Source organism: Cyprinus carpio, chromosome A25 (assembly GCF_018340385.1).
Source record: "Cyprinus carpio isolate SPL01 chromosome A25, ASM1834038v1, whole genome shotgun sequence".
Classification (NCBI taxonomy): Eukaryota; Metazoa; Chordata; class Actinopteri; order Cypriniformes; family Cyprinidae; genus Cyprinus; species Cyprinus carpio.
In genome coordinates this window covers 3,630,571-3,653,497 of record NC_056596.1, presented here as the reverse complement: position 1 = coordinate 3,653,497, position 22,927 = coordinate 3,630,571, and the positions used below count along the sequence as shown (strand labels likewise).

General features: G+C 34.4%; 1 pseudogene; it reads right to left on the bottom strand.

Moving 5' to 3' along the window:
* LOC122135668 overlaps positions 1-22,927 on the bottom strand; it is a 51,527-nt pseudogene that overhangs the window by 12,984 nt on the left and 15,616 nt on the right.

The following is a 22,927-nucleotide window of genomic DNA, read 5'->3' as shown; positions in this document are numbered from 1 at the left end:
ATTAACTGCACAGAATGGTTTAAGTTGAGTATGTGAAGAGTCTTTAAATGGATCATAATTACAGTTTGTGTGTGTGTTTTCATACATTGATGAGGAAAGTTTTGCTGTTGAGGAGGTTGGAGAACTGGTTCAGCGCCTGGGTGACCGTAGCCCTGCGGGATTCTGGGATATCCAGTTTGCCGGTGATCATGACGTCGTTGGCGCCATCCTTCGAGGGCAGGAAGAAGACGCGGTCTGTGTAGGTCTTGTAGTCCAGGAACGGGATCCGGCCCTCGCTGATGTCGTTACTGTGGTCCTCCATTTCGATCATCAGATCTGCACAGGAAATGACACGCCCAACGTTAATGACGTGTTGGCTTCAAACTCGACACTTCAAACTTATCCAGACAGTTCTGAGATTGAGTTTTAAAAACCAGATTTAGAATTAAAGACCAGCTCAAGATCCTAGATGTGAAGATTGTTTTCATTAGTACATATCAAAACCACACTTTTTTTGGGTGAGGGAGGGAGCGAGGGTTGAACTGATACGTGTTTTTATTTTCTCATTCCTGTTTGTATATTCTTAGCAAACAAAATAAATAAATAAATAAATATGAGGGAGGGTTGAACTGATACATGTTTTTATATATATATATTATATATATATATATATATAAATTATATTTATTTATTTATTTATTTTGTTTGCTAAGAATATACAAACACGAATGAGAAGATAAAACTGATGGATAAAAAATAAATAAAAAAGGGTACAACAATAGATAAATAATGGATTAATTGAAAAATAAAAAGTAATAAATAAATAAATAAAAAATGTGAATGGACAGATAAGCAACTGTAAATTACATTTTTTTTGTTAAGATAGGAAACTAATAGATTATTTGATAAATATTAAGTGGATGGATAGATAGACAAATAAATAAATAAATATATGGTCTGCTAGATAATAGATAAATGAAAAATAGGTGGAAAGACAAATAAACAGCATATTAACTGATAAATTCATAAATAAATAAATAAATAATAGGTTGATGAATGAGGGAATAATAAACAAATAATAGATAAACAACTGATTAATTCATAAATTAATATATATTAATTTAATAATTAATATGTATTGATTACTTAATTATTAATAAATAATTTATAATTAAGTAATAAATACAGAAATAAATGTTAAAGAACAGATAAATTACTGATAAATAAAAAAAAGTAGAAAGATAGATAATAGATACTAGGAATGAGTGATGGCAGTCATCTAACAACCAACTAGTAAATTATTGAGGTCAACTAGTTTTAGAGTAGGGTCTTAAATCATCTGTTGCCATGGTTACGGGATTATGTGTGCACGTGTGACCTGTGAACTCTTTTTTGCAGCGGTCACGAACACTCTCCTCCAGATTCTCCAGCTGATGCTTCACTTTCTCGTACTCTCGCTCTGCCTGCTGGCTCTTCCTCCTACACACAGATGATCAGATGAACTCACAAATTCATTACATGAAACGTTCTCTCAGACGAACAGATCAAGGGCACTGTGGGAAGTGCAGTTCTTCTTTTTAACCTGTAGCAGACGACGGAGATGGCGATAATCAGCAGCATGGGAACGACCACCGCGGGGATGATGATGGGCAGCGGGAGACTGTACTTCCTCTCGTACCGAACTGAGCCGACCAACCACTCGCCATTACCAAACTTAATCTGAGAGAGAGAGAGAAAGAGAGTGAGAGAGTGTGTTGGGTGGATAGATAAACGAATGAATAGATAAAAGTGGATGACAGAAAAAACCTATGGATGTATAAACTGATGGGTGGATGGATAGATAAATACAGTATATATGAATATGTGGATGATGGAAGCAAACTAATGAATAAAAAGGTGGAAAGATGATTAGATAAATAAATAAATAAACAGGCGGATGGATAAATAAAAATAAATGATTCATTGAATGAATACATACATAAATTATTAATTGAATGCATGAATGAATGAATGAATGAAAAATATGTGTTGGAGGATATATACATTTATATATATACAAACAAATAAATAAATGAGGATATAAAGAAATAAACACGTGTGGATATCAATATCATGATATCAACATTGATCAATAAATAAATGTAAAAATAAATATTCAAGCAAACAAATAAATAAGTGAATGAATGAATAGATAAATGGACAGATGGATATATGATTATATAAATAAACAAATAAATATAAATAGGTGGATGAATGATGGATGGATGGAGGGATAAACAGATGAATAAGTGGATAAACAGACAAGTGATGGATCGGTGACTATATGAATAAAAAAATCAGATATTTTCTGAAATATAAAAATGTATATCTAATAAATTAATAAGTGAATGGAAAGATAAATGGATTAATGGATATATAATATATATATATATTATATATATATATATATATATATATATATATATATATATATATATATATATATATATATATAATATATATATATATATAATAATGTATAATGTATATTTTTAATTTTATTTTAGTTTAAAAATACTATTTAGAAAAAAAAAGAATGTAAAGAAACAAATGTGTGGATAGATGCACATAAATAGGTGCAAATAATTTTTTGTCATAAATAAATGATCAAATATAAATACACTGATGGATGGATAAATAGATACATAATTGGACAGACAGATAAGTGATAGATGGACTGATGGATATATAAATTATATATATATATACACACACACATTTATTTCTCTGGAAGTAAAAAAGTATATTCAATAACTACTTGTAAAAAAAATGTGAATGGATGAATAAATGTAAGGCTTGAAGGAGGGCAGAATGAATGGAAGGATGTTGTTGTCTCACCACCAGGTCCAGCGGGTCAGAGCTGGTGTCTCTCCTCTGTCTCTTGGATCGAGCGCTGGGTGCGGTTGAGGGCGGGTCCAGGAATAATTTCTCATCCTGTAATGTGTTTACGTTACACGGTTGGATCGAGCGCCAAACGCCTGCGCCATCCTTCGCCGTCATCGCTTTAGAAAAACCACCCGACCCCTGAGACACACCAAAAAAGCGTTGAGGAGCATGAAAACCCCCGGCCTGAATGAGATTTCATGCAGATACTCACAGTGACGATGATCATGCTGTTCTCGGTGATAACCGTCTTGTTGAGGCGATCGAATGTAGGGTCGGGGTGATACTCGAACGGCGTCAGCTCCGTCTGGAGGTCATCGAGGTGGTCGTAGGTCGTTGAGAGTTGGTCGTGTAGTTGTGAGAATGTTTGAGGGAAGTTGTCAGGAACATGATCACGGTGTCGTTTTTGTGCTTGGATCCCTCTACAAACTGAGGAAGAGAGAGACTTCTGTAAATGAAGACGGCACGTCATATTCTGGCTACACAGACAAACTTAGTCTAGTTCTAGTCTAGCATACGTTATGCAAATAAAACTGTTATAATCACCGAAGCTTCGAAATGAATCTATTCATATCTGCATTTTGTTGTTTATGATGAGAGAATTTCACAGGGTTGCCAGGTTTTTTGCATTTGCATTCCAGGGGCTAAATATCATGTTATTGGGGTCGCTTCAACTCGCAGACATGAAAAACAACCCACGGCAACAGCGTTAAAGTAGAGAATTCAGTCAGTAAAGGTATGCGCTCAACAAAACAACATGCTGCGTCCGAAATCGCATACTTCCCTACTATATAGTATGCGAAAAACAGTATGTGAGGAAAGTAGTATGTCCAAATTCACAAATTTGAAACACAGTAGGTGAAAGTACCCGGATGATGAACTACTTCTTCTGCCCGGATTCTGAAGTGCACAAACAATGGACACTTTACTTTCCCATGAGGCCACGGGAGAGGATTTATGAACGGAAGTGAAGCGACGCAACATGGTGAATCTAGTACCTCTGAATTTCCTTCCTAGTACCCATTATCATACTGTATAGAACATACTTTTTTAACCGATGTGAAATAAATTCAAATTAAATGTAGTACCTGCTCAGAAAGTTTGCGATTTTTGGATGCACCACCGGAGATTTCAGCACTGACTTATATAAACACCACTGATTGGCCATTGCATTCATAAACTCAACAGAAACGTGTGTGATTGGTTGTAAGGCTCAACAATGCCAAAACAACATGCAAAGGCAATCTGATTCACAGATTAAATGTAATTACGCGAATTGTCACTTTTCATTCATCTTCACATCGTGACAGCAATAATAGATTTAGTGTAATTGTGCAGGGGCAATATCTTGAATTTGTGGGGCATTTTTTTTCCCACAAGCCCCTGTTAATGTCCAACCCTGAGATGGACCGAACGTTCTCAGACAGCAAAACAGAGGAACAGATTTCACTGCAGCTGGGAAATCTATTGATATTCTGAGAGGGAGCAGCAAAAGTCCCTAAAAGTGGGGGTGGAAAATCTGATAGATAGACAGATGGAGCAAAGAGCGATGGAAGCAGTGAGAACGCTTGAGAAAGGGCTGGAGTACAAAGGCTTCTCCTCAGATAAGGGAGATGAAATGAAGCGTTCATCAAGTTTTTCATGCGATAAACGCTCGTTTAATCTCCGTCTCGTTGAGCGCTTCGGACCGGGAGCAGCTCTCGTTGTTTCAATCAGGAGTCCCGAGCGACTCATGCACGATGGAAACCTAAAAGCGAGAGGAACAGATGAAAAAATGAAACAAAAAACAAACAGCAAGTAATGTTTCCCTCGAGAGGATCAGGGTTGGTGTTTCTCTCACCTCCTCTAGGACGGCCTGACCGGACCACTCTCCAGCTGACGCCCACCACCTTGATGGTAGCCTTCTGGACCAGGTCAAATCCAGAGCCCACCACCATGATTTGTCTGCCACCACTGAAACATACACACAGTCATAACACAATGATATATATATATATATATTTAATTTAGATTGATGTAACATTGCTGAAGGGCAGTGTATAATAAATAATACATATATAAAATAAAATAATATTGTTTACATAATGTTGAGGTTTGTCCCTATATATTATTCTATAATATAAATTAAATATAAAATTATAAAATTAAATATACAAAATTATTTGAACTACACTATGTATATGAACATTATAAGTGTTATACAAGTTGATACACACACACACACACACACACACACACACAATATCAAATATAGTCAATATACAATACATTTATAAAACATTTTATCATATATACATACACACAAGTTCATAATACGATATTTAAAAAATATTGTTTAAATTTTCAAATACATACATATATATTAATAATATATATATTATATATAGAATAATATATAAATATACATTTAAAACACATATATATTATACATATACATACTATATGTTAATATATAGTTTAAATATATATTTAAAAATAGAAAAATTGTAACATTAACATACAAAATAATAGTAAACTAAAATATTGCATCATATATACAATTTAATTATTCATATAAATCTATATATATAAAATATTTATATAAATTAATAAATTGTATAAATGTTATACAAGTTATGCAGGTTAATAAAATATACAGTATGATGCAATATAATGAAATATGCATTATATATTTAAAATCTATAAAAAAGTAATAAAAATATTATATATATATATACACATGCTTTATATTTATATACACATGCATTTTATAAATATAAATATACATACAACACTAGATGCATTTTTATATTAATAATCTAAAATAAATGATCTTGTACGTATGTACAAAATAATACATGTACTAATAATAATATATGTAATAGTATTTCAATAATGTCTTGCAAAAAAGCAGTATTTATCTGTGTACAAATGAGTAAAGATGTAACGGCTGTGTGGGCAAGGACATTATTGCATGGATTGGATGGCATCTTTTCTGGCAAACAGAACTGACCAGATGAAGCTGCTCCTGGGTTGATGGTCGGACACCGAGGGGTTGCTGGAGAACTGAAAGGCCGTCTTGATGGTGGTTGTGGTGTGTTTGCCGTATTGAATTGTGACAGGGAGGTGAGCCGATGGAACCGTCTCGCCCCGATACTCAGACAGTTTACAGGTGATCTGCTCTCCAAAGCTCTCACTAACACAGAGGAAGAGCACAAAATCAACCAAAAGGGGCAAATCTAATCAAAATGACAGAAACGACATTTCCCATGATGCACTCACACTCTGCAGGGTACATTGTCCACCATGACCTGAAGGTCTTCTTTTGAAGCGGTGTTCAGGTATATGCCACTGATAGTGAGGACAGTTCCTCCTGCTTTAGGACCTTGATTAGGAGACACGCTTTGTGCGACGGGGTCCTACACAAACAAAGATCACATTTATTTTTGTTCACTAACTGTATAATGTAGTTCTAGGTTTCTTACTCTTCTTTTGTGTGCAAACTTAATAATTTGCCTTATGGAATATGCATATAAAGTATTATTGTATATTTTGCCTTTTTTAAAGTTGAATTACACCTGTATGTTTTTTGTACAATATTATTTATTAATTCATGAATTTAATTTGTATTTTTCTCAGTAATAATATAAATAAAATAAAAAGTAAATTACATTTTTTTTAAAAATATAAAATATTGTATCTTGTTTAGATAAATGTTGAGGTGTGTATCTAACTCACTCTTATTTAAACTTTAAAAGTTATACAAAATTATATATATATATATATATTATATATATATATATATATATATATATACTGTATTTGTATAATCAATGTAATTAAATTAATGTAATTATTAAAGTAATAAAAATATAAAATGTTGTTTATACATATAAAAAAACATAATTTTATATTTTATTAATTAAATAATTTACATTAATTTAATTACATTGATTATACAAAATACAGCATTAGCACAGTACATATAACTAATATTTTTACAGCAAACAGGTCATAAGTAAATATTAAACTGAATACGGAACACTATTTATAATATTTATAACTCATGTTATACAAGTTAATATTACAAAACGATATATTACAACAATATATATATTTTTATTAATTTAATAATTACTTTAAATTACATACAATTATACTGTATGTACTAGATAAATAATATAAGTAATAATAAGTAATATAATTAATATAAATTGTAATATTACAGTAGTAATGTGCACAAGAACAGCAAGTACCCAGCAATGACAAAGACGCTGTATGCATTACTATTTATTGTAATGATACATAATCCCCAGGAAATGCATCTGCGCGCTGTCCGAGAGCCGTCAGTCTGCCAAACAAACACATCCCCTTAGAGTTTTCCCGTCGTGGGAGCGGACTGTGACAGCCTTTCTCCCTGAAAATCTGATGCAATAAAGTCGGCTTAAAGCCGTCAGCAGCTGATAATCATTAGGCCTGCAGGAGCGTGTGACCAGTGGCCACACACAAAAAACAGCCGCAAGCAATACACCAACACACACAGCCAGTAGAAGGTCCTGTTGGACTCACTACAAACCTTCAGAGTTTCACTGAATTACTGTGTGTGGTGTGTGCAGTGCAATGTGGGTAATGCAGATGCTGATGACTTACCATGTCAGGTGAAGCGGCGGACGTTTTTGTGGATATGCCTTTCTTTTCCTCTGCCCCACCTCGATTTCCACCTCTACGGTTTTGTACAGTTTGGCCGAGCCGAAAATTTCACACACCCACACTTCCAAACAAACACACGGAAAACGGCTTTAATTAAAAAGATCCAGACACTGAAGTTCTACCAACATCTGTGACATGCTTCTGAGTATCACTAAAATACTATTTATATTGTTTACGAGAAGTTCATAAAGAAAATTCATTTTTTACAAACTGAAATTACACTTTGCTTTTTGTAAAACCAGCAAACTTTTTTTGTTTTTAATTCATTTTTTATGTAAATAATATAAATAAAAAACACATTTTAGACTGAATGAATGACTTTTTATTTAAAAATCTAAATAAATACATATAAACACACACACACACACACACACGCACACACGCACACACACACTAATTCACCACACACCACATTCATATTCATTTAGTGACAGCTACGGAATCTATATAAAATTCCAAATCTTAGTTATACTCGATATTTATATTAGATATATATATATTGTATTTATAGTATTTACATATAAAATACTATAATATATACAAAGATAAATTCAATGTGGTTTACATTAAATTAAACTTATTCATATAAATGATAAATTAATACATTTAGACACGTCAATAAACAAATTAGTAATTTACTTGCATTATATTATTTATATATTTACCATATGTGTGTGGTGTGAATAATATTAATAAAAAATCTTAAAACTAAATGTTTTGAACACAAACAAGATAATTAAAGAAGTAAATACATAAAAATATATTATATATTATTTAATATTATTTACATATAAATAAATGCAATATACCCACATATAGAAACTGTTATTGTGTTTATCAATATATATATTGTGTGTGTGTGTGTGTGGTGTTGTGTGTGTGTGTAATATAATATACATAAATAGTAAGTTAATACTTTTAAAAAATATATTAAAAAACATTCTATATTCTATGCATGCATATAAATGATCATATTTACAGTAGTTTATGCAAACTGAAGCACAAGGTGGAATAATAATTTCCGCACACAGCGTGCCACAGATGCTGTCCATAAAGCTTACACTATATTCAACCCGGAATGTTCTTTTAACACTAATGGATTCTAGACCAGGTCAAAGTGTGCAGACAGACCAGATCATAAGTGCTGGACCAACATTTCCCGCCCAGACACCCAAAAACATCAGCGGCTGAAAACAGATGCTATTAATTAACCCCGAGCCCACAGATTCCAGATTCATTACAGCCGAAATGTAGCAACTCAGAAAACCAATCCTCTGTTAGTCTCCGAAACCTGGAACTTCAGCCTGCCCCAGACAGGACTCTTCTGACAGCGATCTCTCCATGAGTCTTATTTACCATTCGGAAGCCAAACTCTCCCGTGAAAAAGAGAATCTTTTCAAACTTGTTAGCAGCCAGACAAACACTCAGTCAGGCTGAACGCTCACAACAGAGCTGATAAAGCCTGATGTAGAAATCCACTGACTCAGCCAAGCCTGACATTGCCTGTGAGAAAAGCTCATTGTCAACTTCCGAATCCACACAACATTGCCTCCATATTTCAAACGTGTACAAATCTAACATTGTTCTACAAGAGGAAACGCAAAGACAAACTCGTGCGAAAGATGCTTAATATTTGAAGTATAATCGCACGCCTTGAGCAGATTCTAAAAGGCATTATTTGGATCATTCTTGGGGGAGGCATTTACATGTTGAATTCTGGGTAATTATTTTTTAATTAAGCTTTTGAAGAAAACCAGATTTTCTCAAACAGGACGTTTGCTGATAACCAGGCCATTTGGTACCACAGAGATCCGCACGCGCAGGTCCAGCAGGGATTTCATTTTACAAGAGCTCTCGTTCAGCACCAAACACACTTTATGAGAGACTTTAAGAAAAATGTTATGATGTATTGCAGTAACCAAACTTGTTTAGTTATTCCTGTATCTGAGCCACCAAACACACAAATACAGTGACCAAGAAGACTCACAGGAGTAAAGTTATGATCAGCATTTTAAAAGCCATATCAGGCACAAATCCCCATTTTTTTGTATTTTATTAGACATGACAGATAAATTATATTATAAACATTAAAACTAGTTTTAAACACATCAAATGTCCATATCCCTCAGTAAAATAGTGATTTATTTATATTATTATTTATTATTTTTTATTTTTTTATTTTTAGGGAAATATTTTTTTTTTTTTTTTTTTTTTTTTTATCTATAAGTACTGTATAACTAATCAATATAAGGTCCCAAATAGCTAGTCTGTATATATAATATAAGCGAGAGAGAGGAGAAGAGAGAGAGAGAGAGAGAGAGAAAGAGATAAATAGGTATAAATTTAATATTAATTAATAATATAATAAACATATATAAATTTACAGTTTTTATTTATATTTATTGCAAAAACTTTCATTAATTGTTATTATCTAATATTATGTATTTTAATATTCTAAATTTGAAGAAACAATCCTTTAATTTTGAGGTTTGTTATATATATATACGATACTAATGTCCTTAGTGTTTTTATTGCAATAACATGTACAAATTCAGAGTTTTAAACTGTATTTTCTGTAACATGAAATGTTTAAACTGTATTTTTTGCTATTTATTTGTCTTGTGAGACTAGTAAACAGTATCTGAAGTTTAAGCACCTCAATTTCCTGAGCGCTTGTTGAAAAAAACAATGCACATAGTATTTAGTCACAGGACCTTTTCATGTGAAGCGGCTCAGTTTTGGGGTGTGTTGTTACCTGGTTTGAGACGGAGTATCGTTCCCGCAGGTGTTTGCACGGCACTCCAGCCACTGTGATGTTTTTAAATGTCGTCCTTCTGAATGCCTAGGTTCCGAGCCCTTAATCGTGACAGCTATTCCTCCTTCCAGCGGCCCGAATTCGGCGTGATCTGAAATACATTATAAAAACACCCGAATTATGAGACCGCCGAAATGAGGGAGAAAAACCACCACACAGATGACCCATATCCCCCCTAAAACAACAGAAAAAAGATGAATATTTTCTAAACAAGCTAATGTATTCCCAGCAGTAATTCAGTCATGTGAACAGAGTACATGATCTGAGGTTTTCTACTGATTTTTACTCAATTATGACCCTGGACCACAAAACCAGTCTTAAGTGTCAATTTTTCGAAATTGAGATTTATACATCACCTGAAAAAGCTGAATAAATAAGCTTTCCATTGATGTATGGTTTATTACAAATATTCAATATTGTAGGCTGAGATACAACTATTGAAAAATCTGGAATCTGAGGGGTGCAAAAAAAATCTAAATACTGAGAAAATCGCCTTTAAACTTGTCCAAATTAATTCTTAACAATGCATATTACTAATCAAAAATTAAGTTTTGATATATTTACAGCAGGAAATTTACTAAATATCTTCATGGAACATGATCTTTACTTAATAGTCTAATGATTTTTGGCATAAAAGAAAAATCTATAATTTTGATCCGCACAATGTATTTTTGACTATTGCTACAAATATACCCCAGAGACTTAACACTGCTTTTGTGCTCCAGGGGTCACAACTTGTGTGAAAGCTGGAAAGGAGAAACAAGAGAGTTTATAAATATTGATTGAAACTTTCTTGGGCTGTGTTTTTTGACTACTGAGGATTGTGAAAATCAATAACATTAAATTATTATGAAAAGGCTGTCTTCATAAAAAACCCAGAGCTTTCGGGTTATGGGCTTGTTTTGGTCATCAGCGGAGACTCACAGTCAGTGATCTGGGGGTCGGGACACTCCTTCGGCTCTTTCGAGGCACAGAGCTGGTCGTACACACACGAGCTGGACTGCGTGCACCACACACACTGATATTTGGGGTCGGCGTTCTTGCACAGGCTGCAGTCTTCACGTCCCAGAGAGCAGTTATACAGAGTGACTGAAACACAAACCCAGAGTAAAACCACCAGAGGGACTTGCTTAGGTTTATTTTCATTTTAAAGGCTTTTTTTTGCATAAATAATGCAATAAGTAAATAATATTATAAAATAAATAATATAAATAAATAAGTAAATAATATAAATAAATAAACGTGTGCACTACAGTCAGGTCTTCTAATGTCATTCAGTGGCTTTGGGTGAGAGTCTACAGGATGACCTGAATTTAAGTTGGTATATGAGAACTTTTTAAGCTCAGTTTGTGAATGAATCATTCTTTTGAGTCAAATCTTTTCAATTAATCTGATATACAAAACCAGTTTAAATTTTTGTCATTGTTTACTCATGTCGGTCCAAACCTGTAGATTTTATTCATTTATTTTTTTGCATAAGTAAATAATATCTATTAAAAAAAAAACGTAATATAAGTAAATATTTATTTAAATAAATGATTAACCTTGTGTGCTAAATTTAAAGTCTTCTAAAGTCATTCAATGGCTTTGCCTAAGAAATAACTCGAATTTAAGTTGTTTAATTAATACGAGACGTAGGTGAAGCCCCAAAATGTGAATGAATCGTTGTTTTGAGTCAAATCTTTTCAATGAATCAATATATCTGATTTACCAAATCAGTCTAAACCTGCCTAAATTTTATGTTCTTGTTTACCCATTTCGGACCAAACCTGTAGGAATTTATTTTAATTTGAAATACTTTTTTGCATAATATAATATTTATATTTATAAGTATGAAAATAAATAAATGTTTTTCAGAAATAATATAAATTATAACAGACCTATATACATATTACTTTTATGTAAATAACAATTAAAATAACTTGTTCATGTAATAACAATGAATAATGATTGTTGCTTACAAGCTTAAAAAAAAATGCAAAAGCACCATATTTCATATGACTTGTGTGCTATATTCAAGACTTCTAAACTCATTCAATGGCTTTGATTGAGAAACAGCTAAATTTACATTGTGAATGAATAGAATCATTCTTTTGAGTCAAATCTGCCTTTCAGTAAATCAGTTGATCTGATTCACAAAACCAGTCCAAATGATCAATCACAAACTGAATTGATTGGATTCTCAAGTTCAACTCATTGACTCAATCCAAGACAATCGAGTCGCTGAGTTAAACATGAAAATCCAGATCCCTTCCATTTTTGCCCATTTTTGAAGCTTAAAAACTTCTATCCCCATTCATTGTAAGTCCACTGCAAGAGCAACCAGTACATTCTTCAAAATATCGTCTTTTATGTTCCACAGAAGAAAGAGTAATATGGGTTTGGAATGGCATGAGGGTGAGCAAATGATCGACGGCGATTACCGCTTAAGACTGCGTGCTCGATCTTCTTCCAGTGTGCTTGTCTCTTACGTGGAAACACGAACGTTGGTCTCATGAGCTTTAATCAAAGGAAAACTGGAAGAGACAGATCAGAGGGAGAGTCAGAGCAGCTTTCAGGAGAGTCTCATTTGGACAAGAGCTCATCTTAGGTAAAAATATTCCTCTCCGTATCCCCCGGGCAGTTTGGCAGGAAGTCAAAAAGCAGCCCAACCGAACAGTATATGCTGCTATCGCCGCCCCTTTCTCATCTCAACACCTACGGTTCTCTCCTCCACATTAAAACACTAGAGACGAATTACAGGACTGGAGGCTTTCCCAACAGGTGGGAGCTATAATCTCAAACTCCAGAAGAGCCACTGAGGTGTAGGTAGGTGTCCCTTACAATGGCATTGGTTGCGTATCATTTAGCAAGAGCTTTTTATATAAAAAGATTTACAGTAGAGGAACAACAGTCTGCCTTGGGCAACATGCAGAGAGAGAGAGAAACAGACCTGGAGTGTGTGTGTGTGTGTGTGTGTGTGTGTGTGTGTGTGTGTGTGTGAAACTAACCGCATATCCGCTGAAAGAGTAGAAGGGTCCCGGCTCTGTCTTGACATCTTCCTCAAACTTCATCAGCTCTGTTCCGATGGTGAAATCACGACCCTGAAGTGTCGCAATTCATAAAACATCAACAAAAAGCATTTTGAGACATTTATTCACAGGAAGGAGGACAGGAAATGATGGAGGGAGATAAGGGAACAAATTTGGAAAGAAACACAAGACACATTTGGACAGATCTGTTTAGAGGAAAGTGAATTATGATTTATAATGGATTATGAATGCATTGTAAGTGCACTGAAAAAAAAAAAATAGTATTATTAGTATTTTTCTCTTGCTGTCCAGAAAACATTTAACATCTAAACATCCTTTAATCCAAGACTGACTATGAAATTAGTTACAAAATTGACTTCAAATAACAACAACAACAACAAAACAATTTGCCAATGATATAATCTCTGAAAACTATCTTAATATTAGGTATGCCAATATTACATTTTTCAAGGTCTGGGTATATACTTCATTTTCCGAGTTCCGCTCCGTCTCGCGCAGCTTTTAATGTATACTAACTTTAAAGTAAACTCAACCGTGGGACCGTGGACCGTTGCAGAACATGGACAGCCGAAGTATACTTTGGGCTTTACGATACTTAATAAACATATGCAGTTTATTTAAATACAATTTTAACCAACTTATAAAGCCCTACTTAATATATTACACAATTGAGTCAGAAAACGAGATAAAATTGAAGAGTGGGGCATTTGATGAGAGAAAAGGAGGAGCGCAAAACAGAACTCACCTTGTACGGGTCCAGATTGATGCCCTCAAAACTGATGCGGGTTTTGTATCCGACTGGGATAAGGACGGGATCTGGGTTCTCGAACCGCGGACAGCTCTTGTTCTAGAACACAGAGAAGATGGAGAACTCAGGAAAGCGGAGAGTCTGCTGAAGTCCACACTAATCTATGGCAATTTTCTGAGCCCCCCCCACATTTTAAATTTACATCGGACATCGAATAAATTAATGAACATCTATTGAAACTGAAAAACTCATTAACTATGATTGATGTTGTATGAATAAAACAGTTTATTTACAGCTGAACTCTAATATATCTGCACTGACGTTGGCGACTGTGTTAATTGCATAAAATACATTTTTCCCATCCATTTTTTGTTTTTTATTTTTTGCTGATTTCTCAGCGAATGTGTTTTGCAATTTAAACTTTATGAGTTAAAGCATCATTTACTTTGTGTCCATTTCATCAGCCATTGTGTGGCCTGTTCCAGGAAGCAGCAAATATCAAACAGTGTGGAGGCCATTTCTGAAATTGCTGGCAATGGATATCGATAATGATTCAGCTGTGTGCTTCAAGAAATGGTTTTAAGAAATAATAAATCTAACATCTAGACAGTGGATCTGGTGCTGGAAGAGAAGAAATCACATGAAACTAATCAAAGTGTGGCCAAATCAATGGTGCTGATAGCAGACATACATCACGAAGAGACGTTTACTCAATGGCCTGCTTTTCATACATGTCATTTTTAGCCCACTTCCTCATCTGCAACACTGCTAAAACACTCGCCGTTGAAGGTTAGAATAAAAGTCAGATGATGTTTTTATTTGCCAAATACACATTCCTGGTCTTAAAGGAACAACAGTCACCCAAAAATGAAAAATTTGCTGAAAATCTGAGATGTAGAGGAGTTTGTTTTTTTCATCTGAACAGATTTGGAGAAATTCAGCATTCCATCACTTGCTCACCAATGGATGCTCTGCAGTGAATGGGTGCCGTCAGAATGAGAGTCCAAACAGCTGATAAAGACATCACAAGTAATATGTAGACCACTCCAGTCCTTCAAATAATTGTCTTGTGAGTTATTAAGGAATATCTGTGTTATAAGAAACAAATCCATCAAGGCCATTTTCTGAAACAAAAATACGAGTCCATTATTAGAACTGTTTAGGGTTGTGTTTCACTTGTAAATAGGTGCTTGATCTGAGCATATTTTCTTCTCCTGATTCAGCTGAAATTATTTTTTTTCACTGAAGGGAAGGAAAGCAATATTATGGATTATTATGGAATCGTATTTTTTAGCTGAAAGCAACAATTTGAAGTTAAATATGTCTTAAGTATGGGTTTTGTTTCTCACAAACGCACAAGACATTAACTGATGGACTGGAGTGGTGTTGATTACTTCTGGATTACTGTGATGTTTTTATCAGCTGCATGGACTCTCATTCCTACACGGCACCCATTCACTGCAAAGGATCACTGGGTGAGCAAGGAGCAAGTGAATTTCCCAAATCTGTTCAGATGAAGAAACAAAATCATCTACATCTTAGATACCCAATTTTTGGCCGTGAATCAATCATTTAAAAAGTTATCAAGTGCATTAATAAATTATACTTTCCATTACAGATGACCATCCTTAGGACGACATGGCAAGGAAAATAGCCAATATTGTTTTTACACGTTTTTTTAACAAATCAAGGCTAGTGAGGAGGTGCATTTTTGTGTTTCCTTTCAAAAATTCTGTTCAAGTAACTAATCCCACTTTTTTCAATAAAGATTTTCTCGTGTGAAATACATCTGATTTTATGGAAGTAAAAATGGTTGTGAACACCATTTCATGTTGATTTTTCGGATTTTAATATGATGCTTCACAACACATTTTATGATGTTCTGGTGCCATATAATACCCAGTAAAAAGTTAGGGGTTGGTCTTATTTTTTAATATCTTTGAAGTCTCTTACACTCAAGCTGCATTTATTTGAACAAAAATACAGTTAAAACTGGAACATTATACATTATTATTTCAATTTAAAATGACTTTTTCCCCCTATTTGAATATATTAAATAATATTCCTGTGATGGCAAAGTTGAATTTCCCCTTTTTTTTCAGAATTATTTGATGAATAGAAGGTTCAACAGAAGAAGAGAACATTATAATGTAACATTATAAAATGCATCCATGCTGAATAAAGTTGAATAGTGATACTTTAACACATTTACAAAACAAAAAACAAACAAAAAAAAACTTTCTGACATTAAGTGAGGCGTTTAATCTGCATTATTGATAAAAAGGAAGAAAATGGAGAAAATGTGTGAGCTCATTTGGATTCTCTGTTCAGGTACCTGTCTGTGTTTGATTATACTGGCGCCGGTTTCCGCATCGCTCAGATCCGTGCAGGTGTGCGCTTGCAATGGTTCCACTGACATCCCCAAGCGGTGCTTACACAGGAAGGGTGCATCTGCAGAGAAACACGCAAGCCATTAAAGCAGGAGGTTCAAATCAGAGTTTCTAGTTACATTTTTAATCAGTGTGTAAAGTTTGTAGTAAAAGCATATAGTCTCAGTGCACTTCAAATAATACTCATTCATCAGCAAAGTCCCAGAGCTTTAAAAACACAAGGAGAAGGGGAAAAAAAAGAGATGAGAGATCGATTCGACTTTCATGTGTGATGGAATGAATGAGAAACGAAAGCAATTTCCTGCTCTTTGAGGGAAAAAAAAGTCTCTATAGAATCAAATTCAATTCCAGCTTCAGTGATGCGTTTCAATTTATGAGTAAACCTCAACGTTACAGATGCTTGTATTCATTTATACACACAGTGGTGTCAGCATAAAGCGGAGACCACACTCGCTGACAATAGCAGCCCAGACAGACAGCAAACGTACGGTGTATTTTCTGCTTTCCGGGACTGCCGCTGCCACAGTTGTAGAACTTGTTACTCACTGGACGCGAACCGCACGCTACCGTTCACAAAGATGTGAACTGGAACCGCAACGAAATCTACAAAAAAAAGATATACAGAGAGGGTCAGGAGAAGGTTAGCCAATCACAGCATCAAGTCTTAAAGATACAGTAGCAAAACAGGACAGTAAGAGATGTAAGAGATGTTATATGGAACGTTATACAGTAAGTGGACATCAAGTCGTTAAAGGGATATCCACCCCAAAATGAAAATTTTGTCATTAATCATTACCCCAATGTCGTTCCAAACTCAGTAAAAGCTCTGTTCGTCTTCGGAACACAATTTAAGATAATTTGTATGAAAACCAGGAGGCCTGTGACTATCCCATAGACTGCCAAATAAATAACAGTGTCAAGGTCCATAAAAGGTATGAAAGTCATTGTCAGATACATCCATCTGGCCCAGCAGACGTGCAATCTGGGTTATATGAAGCAACAGGTGGAACACTTTTTGGACAAAGTGAATTAAAACAAAATAATGGCTAACGATTCCTCTGTGTCTCTCCATATCACCGTATGCTGCGTATGCTCTTCTGTATCATCCACGCCACAAAGGATGCGCTGTTTTCTTTCAAATCAAAGCTAAATACACGTAGAAAACAGCGCATCCTTGTGGCGTGCTGACACAGAAGAGCACATACGCAGCATACAGTGATATGGAGAGACACAGAGGAGATACGTTGACAAAGGAATTGTTGAAATAAAGTCGTTTATTATTTTTGTCGTTGTCTTCGCTTACAAAAAGTGTTCCCGTTGCTTCATATAACCCAGATTGCACGTCTGATGGTAGATGGAGTATTCTGACAGGACTTTCATAACTTTTCTGGACCTTGACACTGTTATTTATTTGGCAGTCTATGGGTCAGTCACAGGCCTCCCGGTTTTCATCCAAAATATCTTAAATTGTGTTCCGAAGAAGAACAAAGCTTTTACGGGCTTGTTTGAACAACATGGGGTAAGTGATTAATGACAAAATGTTCATTTTGGGGTGTGGAGTATCCCTTTAACAAAGCAAATTAAAGATAGAATTGGATTTGTCTGATTGTGTAAAAACAAATCAAGTGATTCAGTGGAAAGAATCAACTCAAAAGAACAATTTCTTCACAAATTAGACAAGTTTCAACTTAACAGCTAATGGAGGAGAAGATTAGTCAGATTGATGTCTTTTATGGTGATTTTTTTGTTGTTGCCCTTTTTGTAGCTTGGACAGATGTGGTCAAGAACTGTTGAAAACCAGTGTGAAATTTCTCCTTTTGAGTTTCACAGTAATAACAAAATATAAGCTTGAAATAGCATGTAAATCATAAAGTAAATAAAATAATGAATAAAAACCAATTAAATAATAAAATACATTTTACTTTAATATAACAATTTCTTGTATTTATAAATGACATTTTATAATTAAATAAAATACACTTTTTATTACAAAAACAAAAAACATTAATTAAAATGCTACATTAATTATTTAATTTAGACTATAGCTATAACCCCACATCAATCTGGACCATTTAAAAGAATTGGACTGCTACATTATATGAATTCTAATAATATTAATAATAATAATAATTGTTTAAAAAAATATAAAACATTTAAACAAAAATAATAATATAAATATTACAATTTATTTATTATTAACAATACAGTATTGCTTTCATTAATTCAAATTATAATAACATTTATTATTTATTATAAATGCAAATAATAATAGAACATCTTTAATAACTAATTAAATTGAATTTAATTTATTTTTTTAGTTTTCGCTTTATTTTAGAAACTTATTTGGATTGCTACGTGTAGACAAACAATAAATAAAATAATAATAAAAATATATATTTAACAATTATTTATTAAATAATTTAATGAAAACTGTAATTAAATGAAATTCAAATGTAATTCAAAATAATAAATAATTCAGACATAAAATGAGAAGCTTTCAGGAACAGTCAGCCCTTCATTAGGGCTAGGGTACTTAGAAACAGTGCATTCAGTAACATAGTCAACATTTTAGAGAGTCTGACACACATATTACGTGTGCTGTGTTGTGAGTGACGTACCTTGGCTGGGGCAGGTGTCGGCGGTTTTATAAGATGCTGCTCAGGTAAGCGGCAACTGATTCGGCCGTCCACCATCCCGGCGTTGCTCTGATAAGAGCCGAAGGTGCAGAGGATCCGGTCTGAATCTCGGAGGATCGGCAGTGATCGCACTTTTATCTCAACCTGAGGGACATTTTACAAACTATGGAACTCACACACTTGTGATGATATGAGAGAAAAGGAGCAAAAAACACTCCATAACTTCAATCAGAAATCTTTGAAACTACTACATATATACAGAGTACAAGGAGATGGACTGGTTTTGGGTTGTTCCATGCAATTCAATGCAAAAATGATGGATTTATGATGATGTTTATCATGTTTAGGTGGAACCACCAGGCTATGGCTCGACCACAAGATTTCCAAACTTCGTCTGAATCATTGAGATTTCATAAGAATGTCCTTGAACAAATAACTTTTAACATTTCGTCTCCAGAAAACAGCTATAAGCATCCTCTAAATACACACATTCTGTAATCAGAGAACGTATTGCATTGAAGCGCAGAACAACACAACAGCAGCACCTTTACACACAGCATTCTAAACACGCCATCAGCGCCCATTGTGTTTTTCACCGTTGGTTCACCAATATGGCCTCATTGTGTGGGAGTCGTGCTCAGCTTTTTCTCATAATCAGCGCTGAGCAGTCTGGTTTAAAAATAAGACTCTGGTAATTGTTGTCCGCGACCACTCAGCCTGGTACCTGCTGGGACTTCAAGCAGCTGAGATTTGGCGGATGGAAAGAGACGATTTTCACAAACTGTTGGTTTGGACTCCACAGCCAACCGTTCTTTTCCTCCGCGCGGACTGCACTCCGAATCTCCTGGTGCATCTAAGCCAATCAATAACGCATTAGAACATAACACTCCTCATGCAATTAAATACAACAATATTATTAAAATACACAAATATCACTTATGTTCAGGGAGGAAAACATGATGATTGTGTTCTAACCTTGCAATTTTGCATTCTGTAAATAAAAAAACAATACTAAAAAATCATGCATTCAATTGGTTCAAATTTAAAATAATAATCTACATCAATAATATAAAAAAATGTTATCAAAAATGCAAACAGTTTACATTTAAATAGACACCACAATTTAATGCAAACAGTGTATGTAAATACTATCAAGGTAATGGTCAAAATGGTCAAAAAAATTTAAAACATAGCATTCACACAATAATACAATAAACCTAACTTTTTTCAACATATTAAAATACTACATAAATTAAAATGTAATTCTAATTAAATAATATATATGTGCGTATGTTATATATAACTAAACTACTTAAAACTATAAACACACAAAATGTAAGAAAAATAAAAAGTGTATTTAATAATATCATAATAAATTAATATAAAGCACTGTCAACAATTCAATTTACTTATATAAAGAAAAAAAAAAAAATCTAAAATAAGCATTAAAAATGAAAAAATAAAACTAAATAAGTATTATTTTTGTGTCGTTTATATTTATTTTTTTTAGCTTTAAAAAACATAAAAATAATGTACAACATAGTATATACCAACTAATATATACTATATAACACTATAAATTCAATCTTTCAAATATAATTCTAATTAAAGAATTTTATATAGTATTTAATATATTAATTACTATAATAACATACTAATACCTCACAATTAAATTTAAGAAAATAAAAAGATTTGAATACACTTATAAATAAATAAAATATATCTTAAATATATTATGTTTTGCAAACACTACACACACACTTTAGTGGAAACAGAGGCTGGTTTCAAACACTTAACTACAAACTTAGACTATATGCCACAATTTTAACTTGAAAACATATGGGTACTGTTCCTCCCATGGACAGACACAACAGCCACAGTACGGATCTCGATCTGAGCGACGCAGACTACTGCAGTCTGACGTTCATATGGCCAAAAGGCCTGTACGGGCACCTTGGTGAAGCTGCACGACCACAAAATCATAACAAAGATCTCAAATAAAGTTGCACTCGCATAGAGTGTACTCTAAAAGCATGCAAAGCAAATAAGCGCGTCCACAACTTCAGTAAGATTTTAAAAGGTCCCAAGAAGCGGACAATTAAGTCAAAACCATACAATAGTATTTTTTTGAAAAGTAAATAGTTTATACTGAAATTGAACTGATCTAAACGAAGGCCTGAATGCTCACTCAGTTCAAGCGGAAATCAATTGCAGAAAATTACAGAGAAGGAACACAAAAAAGCAAAGGCATGAAGGAGTTCAATACATCACCCGATCACCGCCTTGTAAACACTGCAATTACCACACTGAAGGTCATATAGCTCACGTGGCCAAGACGTACACTATATTTGTCTGCCTGTTACAAAAATACTAATGTATATTTCAGTTGCACCAGCAGGAGCCGTAATCAATACAAAAAGCCGCTTGGAATAGTCGCATCATCATGCTTTCCTGAGGTCGAGGAGGTGATAGTCGAAAAGAGCTGCTACCTAGTACCACCATCTATTATAAATGACGCCAGCCCCGTAAACCTTTTTCCCTCGGTGCTGTGTACACGTGCCCCTGGGTTTTGTCAAACGAAAAGGTTCAGTATTTACATAGCCGGGCCGCTGGTTGTGTACCCGGACCGGTGGTTTGTACACCTCTGGATGGCTTGACAAATGTACCTGGTAGAGAAAGAACAATAGACACATAAAACCCCGCAATTAAACAGTCGAGCCAGCACAGACAGGACCCATCTGTGTCATATTTTCCGACCACACAAAACCCCCTCAGCGTGTCCCACGCACCGAGCCGCACCTGACACGGTGTCACCCTCAACAATAGCCTACAAGCCACCTAATGCGTCAAACTTGTGGCTCCGTTTGCAGGAAACTCACAGAAACCTCGATCTGGACTGTTTTTATCCATCTATCGCTCAATTTCATCTGTCTATCCTACAAATAATCAGCTCTAACAAAGCCTTTTTATTGGGACGTACGAATTGGACTCACGTGGAGCGAGAGGTTCATTATTTCTAATATATCGTCTAACGTTGATGTTTAGGTTGTGTCTCGCTTCGGTGACAGTAATATCTTTTTCTCTTTCATCCCTCTGTCAGAGATTCGCCACGTTCACCCTCCAATTCCCTCACCTGCCAAAGCCTAAACTCCAGCTTTGTGACGCGCATGCTAAATCAGGTGTGTGACACCAGGTAGCTAGCTGGTTGTAGCGGTTCACTAATTGGTTGTCTCAAATTTCTAGAGATGCTCGTTTCCTCAACATTTCCTTAACAAGGCCTCTCTTTCGCGCGTCCTCCAAGGGGCTGAATCAATTTTTGGGTTATTTTTTAAATTGAGGGAAAGTTAGTTTAAAGGGTTACTTCACTCAAAATATGGGCGTTGTGTCATTTACTTATCTCATGTTTGTTTCAAACAAGTATGACTTTCTTTTTTGAAAAACTGAAAGGAGAGAATTTTGAATACTGTGCTGGTCGTTCATTTTCGCATGTAATAATAAATGAACCGATGTGCTTTCAAGCTTCAAAAAGACACTAAGTTGTCATAAAATTATAAATGTAGTATGACTTTTGCACTATGTTTGCATTCTGAAGTCATACCTTTGTGTAAAAAAAGAAAAGAAAAAAAAAAATGTGCTTTTTCACTATGATAATCAGTTGAAGCAGGAAACCCGCGAGAAGTGAATCAGTTTAATTCATTAATGAATCACTTACAGTA